The sequence below is a fragment of the Amblyomma americanum genome, chromosome 7 (genome assembly GCF_052857255.1).
Source record: "Amblyomma americanum isolate KBUSLIRL-KWMA chromosome 7, ASM5285725v1, whole genome shotgun sequence".
Taxonomy (NCBI): Eukaryota; Metazoa; Arthropoda; class Arachnida; order Ixodida; family Ixodidae; genus Amblyomma; species Amblyomma americanum.
Window position 1 is genome coordinate 122,025,551 of NC_135503.1, and position 10,925 is coordinate 122,036,475.

Consider the following 10,925-nt stretch of genomic DNA (forward strand, 5'->3'; position numbering starts at 1 on the left):
AATATTTTGTCATTCATCTTGCAACAGTAGTTTTTCAGCAAAATGTTGGTGCTACACCATAACAGGTGTTTCAACACAAGTTCACACTTGTGGCCATCCTCGCAGGTGTCAAACTCTGAGGAATCGTCACCGGCGAGCAGTTCAAGCGTGATGTCCGTGACTAAATGACGCTGGTTCGACAGATTGACGAAGTCTTTAATTGTTGATAGTTGCTTAACAACTACGTGGTTGTGTGCGACAGCGTTGACGGCAAATGTTGCTGGATAAACAAGCCCGCCCCTGTCAAGTGGCTTCACAAGGTCGCATCGTCCATCCGTGTCGGATACTGATGTCATCCTTTTTTCGGTTAGCGCATCCCTGCATTTTGTGCAGTTCAGCTTTTTAAGTGTTGCGTACACTGCATAGCCTGCCACTTAGACCAGCACTGCGGGACGATGTCTTTTTGTTCCGACAGTGCATCTTTGGTCACCACTACATTTAGGATAGGGCGTGGATAGTCTGGTCGCAAGTGAAGCTCATCCCATTGCTCATCCTTACTGATGACTGGCAAAGTGCTTTGCAGCATTAGCTTCTTTTCGCATTCATACACTTGCCTCATCGACACATGATACCGGGATCCAGCTAGCATCCTGTACTTTCCGAAGCGCTTCTCCAGACTGTCGGTTTGGATTTTTCCTAGCAGGACATATGACAGCTGGAGCTCTTTGAAGCAGTACTTCGTAAACTCCACAAACGCATATGTTGTGTGGTCGATAGCGGCATGGGTCTCTCTTGTTAGCGTGCCACTGTCCAAATGTTTGCCTCTCCACTCCTCCAACCAAGCCGAAAGATTGCGCAGGAAATCAATCTTGATGTCATTTTCCGAAGGAAACACTGGTCCTTGGAACTTGTCTCGAACCCTTTTTTCCCTTCCAAGGGGTCTTCACGTTCACAATCTTCCACCATTTAACCACCAACTCAATGAAAGTGGCAGTCCGTTCGAAAAATAAGAGGTTGTGCTTCATTTCGCAGGGCCTGAGGACGGTATTCATTGAAGATTTGTAAAGCCAACTTGACATTTTGCCGTTCGATGTTAGATGGACAAAGAGCCTTTCTTGACACTCTGTAGCCATAGCTTCAACAGCCTCTCGCACTCCAAGTTGTAGAGATTCCTGATGGTAGGAAATGATGCAGAGAGCATTCGCTGTCCTGCAGTGATGTTTTTTCTGAACTCGGGAAAGTAGAAGCAATGTTGGTCGTTTTTTTGATTAAGCCAGTTGTTGCGTATACACTTTAGTATGTGTACCAGGTCTATTACAAAAAAGATAGGTCTTGCAGGGTCCGATGGATGCGAATAAACAATTTGTTTAGAAGGAGGTGATGAGAAGTAAGACATAGCTTTGGTGTTGATGGCATTGTTGTCACGACACACACTACCCTGTAGCCAATTTCTTCTAGTCCACATATAACTTTTCTAAGCAACTGGTGCAGATACTGTTATTCTGCTTTTTGGACAGGGACGATGTGAGCGACTTCCTTAAATTGACACAAGAGGCTCTGCACCATAAAGACAAGTGCGCTGGTTTCTGCACGTGAGCTGTTCAGAGCAGCACCTGTAATATTGCCTCCTTTGTAGTCGAATTAAGGCTTGATGTGAATTTCATCCACCATCAGTGTCACGAAACGGTGGCGATCATTCAAGTCGGTGATTCTTCCGGCCATGTACCGGAGGAACAATTCCCTCTGATGTTCGATTGGAGGATTCATGCCGTACGATGAGCATATTGAGCGAATGGTCACTGGGTGCGGCAGAGTCATGATTCCAGATCCGCGAATATATTTGTACGCGTGAGGCGATACAGTGAAGAGTAGACAGCAAGATATCATGAAGTCGGCTAGGGACGTCTCCGAACTTTCTTCATTGAGAGAAGCTTCAACTGCTCGCTAAGAAACTGTATGGCATTGGTGCTTTCATCTGTGGGCTAAAAAGATAATTTTTACAGCAGGAGAAGAATCTGCTTGCAGATGTCTTCGTTGACGGATTCAGGAGTTTGATTGAGGTCGCCACTGCTTTTTTCAATAATCTCAAGAAGCTCCAACATTGCTTTCTTGCTGTTGCTACAGTTGGGATTGAGAAATTCGTGCCTAGTTTCGTTATCGGCATCTTTACGAAGTGAACTGTCAGGCTAAGATCAGCTTTTACTGCAATTGAATATTTGATGCATGGAGCTCCGTCTTCAATGATGTGCACTAATATAACGCTTTCACTTCCTTCAATAGCATGCCAGAATGCAGACTTTTTGCTTGCTAGATATTCGGTCAAGTCTTTTAGGTTTAGAACCCTATCCGCTTCCTGCTCTTTGCGGAATAATTCAGTTGACTCTTCAAGCGCTCTCCTCAAACCAGCAGCCTCTAGACGCATGCGCTTCCAGTCTGGACCATCCCTTGAGTTGCTTGGTTTCGAAATATAAGACGGGCATCCCGGAAACTTAGATGGGATTGCGCCTAGGGGAAGGCGCAAATGCGAAAGTGGTGCAGTGGTGGTGTGCCCTGTAACCTCGTCGATGTGGGAGGCCTCTCGCACGATGTCGGCTTCAGTGAAGTTAAGCTCGCAAACCTAGAGGGAAGTTAAATTTTTGTTTAATTAGCAGCTGCAACTTCGCAAGAGACATTTCTTGCAAGTCTGCATTTGCTACCTGCAGTGTTAACCAGCTGCCTAGTTTAAATACACTTTGTTTATAATGAATGCGCATAACTTTATCGTATTTTTCAAACGTAACTATTATTTGAAGAAGTTTCGAACATCTTACCCTGGAGTGCGGTGATACAAAGAAGTTCGCTCGTGGTATTGCCCTAATCCAGGCATTCTGTTCTTCTTCATCCCGCGGAAACTTGAACACGTGGTTTTTGGGACCCGATTCGTAACTAGTCCGGCAGTTGGGAACGCAGCACTTACTAGGCATATCCTGGCAGAAGCGTAATCCACATTCCACTCCAGCGACGGCGCCAGAACATCGTCTCGACGGACACAACCGCACGCGCAGCACAAGGTGTAGGATCTGCATGCAGTCAACGTCCAGAAAAAAAGTGCGTTCAGAAGCATGTCGCGACTGGCCACGACTTTCCACGAGGCAATGAAGGAAGTGTCACGTGTTTCCAGAACCGGTCGCGTTGTCGTCGCTGTCAACCCCCACTCTGACTTCTCGGTATACAGGTGGGGTTAACCACTGTGTGCACTTCCAGGCCTGATTCTCAACACCCGTGCGCCGCTCGTAGCTTCGAGACGTGCTGCACGGAACTTCTATGTCGGCCTCTCTCGCGTGACGTAGCTCGGGGGGGGGGGGGGGGGGGAACAGCCATCAGGCCTTAAGTTCTTTAGAGGGTGTTGAGCAGGGGAGGCAGAAAGCTAGGTGGGCGGATGAGATTAAGGAGTCTGCGGGATAAGGGGGCCGCAGACGGCAAAGGACAAGGTAAATTGGAGAAACATGGGACAGGCCTTTACCCTCAGTGATCGTAGTCACGCTGATGATGATGACGCATAAATCTGCGATCCAAACCGGAATGACGTGAGCTGCCCGAATACACAAAATAGCGTTTGATCGGTTTCTTCGATTTCTCTTTTTTTTTTAAGTAGTAGGCTCTGCTGATAAAAATTGCAACGTAGACGCCAGCACCCGCTCTTTCTAGGATCTCCTCTAGTGGGAGATGTTTGGTCACACAAATCCCATTCATATTGAGTCAAGCTAGCTGGAAGAACGCGCTGAAAAGACGCGGCAGAAACTGCTCATGCGCGATGTTTGTCGAATGAACTCTTGGAAGACCGGTCCTCTCTCTCTTAAAAAACAGCCGCCGCGGTGGCTGAGCGGTTATGGCGCTCGGCTGCCTGCCCGAAAGACGCGGGTTCGATCCCGGCCGCGGCGGTCGAATTTCGATGGAGGCGAAATTCTAGAGGCCCGTGTGCTGTACGATGTCAGTGCACGTAAAAGAAACCCAAGGTGGTCGAAATTTCCGGAGCCTTTCACTACGGCGTCCCTCATAGCCTGAGTCGCTTTGGGACGTTAAACACCCATAAACCAAACCATTTCTCTTATACAACGGCCATAGATTGCGCGTTTCCAAAGTGTAAGAGAATTAAACGCCAGTCGGACGATTCCCGGACTTGGGGATGAGGTTGCAATCATAAATGTTCCCGTCCCCCTTTTTGGTTTCCATCATCCCTTCCCTCACTTCTCTGTTCAGCTATTTACAGCGAGATGATCCCTGCGCCCTCTCTTTATTCATAACCTCCTCCTCTTGAGTCACCTTGAATAGGAAATATGGGTTGGATTGTTTGTCAGAGCCTCCCTGTTATTTTTTGGCGTAATAAATATTTTTCCGGTGATTATTTAAAGTTGTCACCTTGCTTCTATTGTCCGCCTTGCTTAATGAGAAAAACAGGTTTTTAGGTGTTTTTTTTCCGCTTAACTCGACATGTTAAATTATGAAAAATAAAGCAAGAAAGTTTACAATGAAAATTACGAGGCAGGTTATGAAATGTTTACTGTCAGGCTTCTCAGCATGCTGTGTTTAATGTATTGAAGACTACGGCGCGATCGCAAGAAATACTGACACAAAACAGCGTCTCTGTTTGTGTCAATCCTGTCCGTGTTGCGACCGCGCTGTAGTACTCAATATGTTGAACCAACAGGCCAGCCACTACATGTTAAGCTGTGTTTAATCCATCACGTCAATATGATCTATATCTGACGCAAGCAAACCCGATGGAGAACAGAAAGCGTAAGACAGGAGATATTTATATTCGCGAGTACATAACCAGTTCGACTTGTCACGGTCTACACAATATTTTGCCTAGTTCGGACTCGATCAAACAGGACACTAAGGCTCCCTTAGAGTAGTCTCCGTTGATTGCTAAGTTCTTTCGCCACAATCTGGATGTGCTATCGCGATGGAAAGAAACGCGAACAACGTGGCACCTACGCGCTCCGCTGTTCGAATTTCTTTTCATCGCGTTTTCACTTCCGTGATAGCAAACAGACGCTAGAGTCGTCCGTGATGCATTCTACGACGACACTAATGTCTCTTTCTTACCGCCAAAGAAAGAGCGCCATCAAAATAAATTCGAATAGCGGAGTGCGTGGGTGGCACGTTGTTCGCCTTTCTTTCCATCGCGATAGTGCGTTCAAAGCAGACATGAATAAAGCTACGAATATGGAGGCTTTGCTGTTATACTAAGAATGGCCCGTTTATGAGTGACTATGGGGAACCTGCGCTGCCAAGGTGGCACTGCGATTGTTCCATTCGGTGACTCAAAACTGCTTTTGTCAGCCGCTTGGGCCGCTGCAAACACGAGAACACATTCTGCGCGATTAGATACCCACGTTTGGCTGACAGCATTCATTGCCTATAGCTTCTCTCGCCGTAGCCCAGATAGCTGACGCACGGCGCGTGCGCCTTCGACAGAGCGCGGAGGCTCACGCCAATAAGTGCCTGAATGTGGCGCGTAAAAGTACTAATAGTACTACCCAAAACTGCTTGCTCTTCTCGACAGGCAGTGTGTTATTGCGCTGCAATCAACACCGCAAACTTCAGCGCAAGTTCCCCATGGATGCGGGCTTGTTCAAAGGCTTAGCTGCTGGTACATACTTTGACATCGCCGGCGCTTGTGTGCGTGGCCGCAGTGACGTATGCGGTGTCATAAAGACCTGTAGCACAGCCTGGAGCGTCCCCTTTCCATGTTGGTGCCATCTGCCATTGGCGCCACCTGGACGGAAGCGTCGCTTAGCGCTACCGGCCGCCTCCGTACCTCCGGAACATTGCTTAGTCAATGGTACATTCTTTTCGCAATATCTCTATTTCACTCTCGTTATTCCCAGCAATCGAGCATATGGGAATGCATTTTTTGTTGTTTTTCTTTTTACAGCGATAGCTGTGAGGCGCCCATCCCTGGGTTTCACGTCGTCGGCGTAACCTATGGGTGCGCCAGCACCCGCCGGTTGAGCCACCGGCCAACCTGTGTCGCGTAAGCGTATACGGGTGGCTCTATTTCGCATAGAAAAACGTCCTATGAGCGTCTAGGAAAAAGCTATGTCCGTCTATGGCCTCTTATGAACGTCTATAAGCACCCCCAGAGGTGCTTATTGCCAGCTATTGAAAATTCTATGCCACTAAAGCTATAGCTCTGGAACCATACAACTGTCCTAAGCTTTCTAAAGAAAAATATATCAGCCTGTATACACAGCTATGGATAGAAATAGGAAAGGTTTATAGCTATTTGGGCCAAAATCCTATAGCCGGCCATAGGACATTTTTGTATGGGTTGGAACAGCCTCCTTCGAGTGCAGGGGCTGCTTCACGTGACCACTGCACCAGTGCGCCAGGAATATGTCCTCAAAACTAAACGCCTAAACAGCTATCGCTGAATCTCGTGTTACACAGTCGTAACCCTCCTGTGAGTTTTTTCTTTGTTGGCAGAGTGGTGTACTTAAAGGAACCCACACATGCGTTCGCAAGAAAACCCCAGTTCTTTGCCACCGGGGTTATTTATATATTTATTCATTCATTTAATTTTTTATTTACAAATACTGCGGTCTCAAGGAGACCAAGTATAGTAGGCATGTCGTACAACTTTTTCTTCCAATTAACATCAATTAAAACATTTGCTCTTGCGTTTAACATGTGAAAGAGAACAAAAGTGAATGAGCACGCATTTCATTTTTGTAGAATGATCTTCACGCAATCTGAACAGAAATGAACTTGTATCCGCTGCCCCTCAGAATAATGATGACCTGATGAAAGAACGGAGAAAACGGCACACAATACCACGACGCAAAATACAGCAGCAGCGCCTGGTCAAAATTGTTAGCGGAAAAAATTTCAGAGGGGAGACCATTCCACTGACTGATTGTACGAGGAAAAAAAGAATTCTTATACAAGTTAGTGCGGGCATGGAAAGGCATCAAATTGTGAGCGTGACAGTGCCTTGACACGCGTGGCAGGTAGCGTTGAATGTATGGCCGTCCGTTAAATTCCAGCGACTTGTCATACATCGTGACAAGAAATTTAAGTCGTGCTATAGTTCTTCGCAATTCTAAGGTAGGGATCTGGTTGTCAGCAATGAGTTGTAACGGGGAATCAGTGGGCCTGAACTTGTTGAAGATGAACCTCACTGCCCGCCTCTGAATTGTTTCAAGTTTATGGTTATTCTTTAGATGAAAGGGATCCCACACTATGGCTGCATACTCTAATTTCGGCAATATGTAAGTTCTGTAGGCTTGCAGCTTCAAATCAGGAGGTGCTGTTTTCAGCTTATGACGGACGCAGAGAGCCGACTTTTCGGGAGGCTAAGTCTTTCATTTGGGCTAGTTGGTTGTAGCTGTGAAGCGTGTGTCCTGTCTCTTACACTTACTTTGGTCCCTGTCTGTGTATGCGCTAGTAAATATGTTATCTATGTGTTTGTAAACGTTACGCCTAGGTATTTGTATTCTGTGACTTCCTTTATTTGAGTATTATTGATGCAATAAGAAAATGAAATTGGCTGTTTTTTGTTCGTGACGCGAACTAAGACCGTTTTTTCAGTGCTTAGGGTCATTGACAAAGCCGTGCACCATGCATTCATTAAGTGTGGCTAAACAATTGTGTAACTGAAGTTGATCGTCACGGCCTGTAGCCTGTTTAAAGAGCAGACAATCATCCGCGAACAGTCTGATGTTAACATGAGGATGAACGGTACTAGTTATATCATTAACATAGATTAAGAAAAAAAATAGGTCCCAGTACGCTTCCTTGAAGCACTACGGACGAAACCGGTAATGCATTGGAGGCGTGCCAATTAATATCCACGAACTGAGGGCGGTTCGAAAGGCACGCTCTTATTCAGTTTATGATGAATGCAGGAAGGCCAAAATTAGTAAGTTCTTCAAGAAGTTTGCCGTGAGGAACGCGATCAAACGCTTTGCTAAAATCAAGGAAGATAAGATCAGCCTGCCCAGAAGAATCAAGTGTTAGAGCGATTTCATGAACAGTTGTTAAAAGTTGGGTGCATGGCGACACACCCCTTCGAAATCCATGCTGAAATCGACAGAGTCAGTTGTTTGCTTCAAGAAAATTCTTTATGTAGTGAGCGATGATGTGTTCTAGTGTTTTGCAACTCGTATATGTCAGTGAAATTGGGCGGTAGTTTACCACAAGATGGCGGTCACCTTTTTTGCGGAATGCTATGACGCGGGCCGCACGCCAATGGTCGGGTAAAGTTGCCGTGCTAATAGATAAAGATAGCTGTTAAAATGTGTGAAATAGGCTCGGCGTAACGATGAAGGAAAGAATTCGGTATGCCATCTAGGCCTCATAAGATTTTTTGTTTAACTTTCAGCAATAATGAAAACACGCGCTGAAAAGATATGAAGTGTGACACCCTTCCTGCCCGGCATTTAACACGACAGCGTTAAAGGCCCCATTCTGCAGAAAAATCCGGCGTCGGTGTTTTCGTCGTCGGCGTTGTGAGCGAAAAATCACGAGCATGGCTCTGGCACGTGGTAGATGGCAGCTGACATGGCCGGACACAGATATTGGTCGTAGGGTTGTGCGACATCACGTGGCGTGGTCGATTTGGGAGAGACTGCCAACTCGGGCGTCTCAAATGAGATGCGAGGCCGAGGAGAATCGAACCCTCCAGCACCAATTCCACTGCGAGTTGTACACGCTCCCCATAGGCCACGCAGGCACGCTATTGTGGCGCTCTACATGGGCGTTAACCAACTAAAGCTATCGCGTCATACCCTTAAGCCTCAGCTCAGCAAGTGACTCATCCGGTTTTATTTTTCTCCGCAGTGCTCACTCGCAATCCGGCGTTGCATATGGCCCGATCTCCCTGGCAAGCTGTTCCTTTTTTTTTTTCATTTCTACCACACGCCTGAGCATACTAGCCCGAGAGGGCAGCTCGAGGTGTCGACTGACGTGAGAAAAGTTATCCGTGGCAGCTGTTACAAAACTCAAGTTCCGGGAAAGAGATACATGAAAAATGAGTTGCCCTGATAGACAGTCAGTGAAGGTGCAGAGAGGGTCATCTCAGGGGGCGTAGTAAGTAAACGACCGAAAAAAAAATACTTTTTATATTCCTCGTAGAAACTGTCAGCACACCTCAATAACACATCCCTCAAACGTGCCGCACGGATGAGCTTTAAGTGGGAGGCACTTAAAATTAACGCCATCCGCACACTTTAATCGTGTTTGACGGCATTTGAGGCAAGGATTGTTTACACGGTTATTTGTAGTATGAAGAAAAAAAAACAGCGTAAAGCGTGTTTTTTTCCCAATAAACAGGTGAAAACACACTACTTTTTCTATTTCTGTTTCTGTAGTATTTCTGTTTTGCGGGCTCTGGCTCATTTTGTTGGTGCTGGACTGCGATCATTGTTCGCTTTTCATGCACACTAGTTCTTGGAGTTTATATAAAGTGCGCGGCTGCTTCCTCCTCTTCGAACACATTGTGAAGGCAACAATGTCTCCGTTTGCTACCATTCCTACAAAGAAATGCAAGTTTAGCGGAAGCCAGTATGTCACACAAACGGTATGTCACAATGTGCCGCTGGGCCCTATGGGCAACACTTGGATAACAAGGACAGGTTTTAGGCCCTCTGTCGAAAGCAAGAAGACAGAGAAGGTAAAGGGATGCACCAGGAAAGGCTTCATTAAGCAGAAATGACACGGAAAACAGCGGACTGGTTATATTTTACGATTGTTCCATAGTTTCTGAAAATAGCATTTTCGTTTATTTGAGGAACATTTGCTTGGTACGCAATACACTTTTCACCACCATGATGATAATGATGAAATCAATTTCCTGGCACCCGTCAAAGAATCAGAGGGCGATGAATACTTGAGTCTTGACCGCCGAACAATTTCTTTTTCAAGCTTTACATCGTGTCTGCTGCAAGCACTGAAATGAAGAAAAGTGCTTTGGTTGAATTTTTTTCTCAGAAAAAGTTTACGGACGTGCGTAACTTAAACCATAACTATATAAAATTTATTTCGAAAGAGTTTTAAAAGTAGTTTTGCGGTTCTTGTTCAAAACAAAGGCCACATTCTGAGGAAAATCAGGAAAAAGCTTCACTGCTGTAATTTAAACCACCGTTTCAAAAATCTTCCTAAATGCAATGCAAGGGGAAAATGTCCAAATTTACTTTTAAATGGCATATGTATGCTTCGATGTTTCTTAATAAAAAGATTCATTGTAACGAGCGTCTTGTAAAATTTCGTCCTTTTGGTTTGAGCATAAATATCGGCAAAGAAAATAACGTTGCATGTACCCTACCACCCCTCCGTAATATTTCCTTAATTATAAATAGCACATGGCGAAGAGAGCAACCGATCAACCTGAGCAAAACACGCCACCTCGTGCAAATAAGGTTAAAAAAATAGGAACAATAGTACAAACTTATTTAAAAGAGCGAAAGAGCCACCGCGGTGGCTGAGTGGTTACGGCGCTCGGCTGCTGACCCGGAAGATGCGGGATCGATCCCGGCCGCGGCGGACCAATTTCGATGGAGGCGAAATTCTAGAGGCCCGTGTAGTGTGCGATGTCAGTGCACGTTAAAGAACCCCAGGTGGTCGATATTTCTGAAGCCCTTCACTACAGCGTCTCTCATAGCCTGAGTCGTTTTGGGACGTTAAACACCTTAATCCAAACCAAACCAAAAGAGCGAAAGAAAAAAAAAACAGAACTAGACCGCTTAAGAGAATAGACTACCGTAAAAGATTGTGGCCGAAAGCTGCGGTCCTATCATTGTTGACATGTGATAGCTGTTGTTTTTTTTTTTTGCTGATGCATGGGAACTTAAGGATTTCAGCCGTTTTTTTTTTTTTCCAAAGATAGCGCTGAGATTACAGTGCAGAGAAAAACAAGGGATTAGCGGGGGTTCACATAGAAAGCGCTGCACTTGCGTCTACGT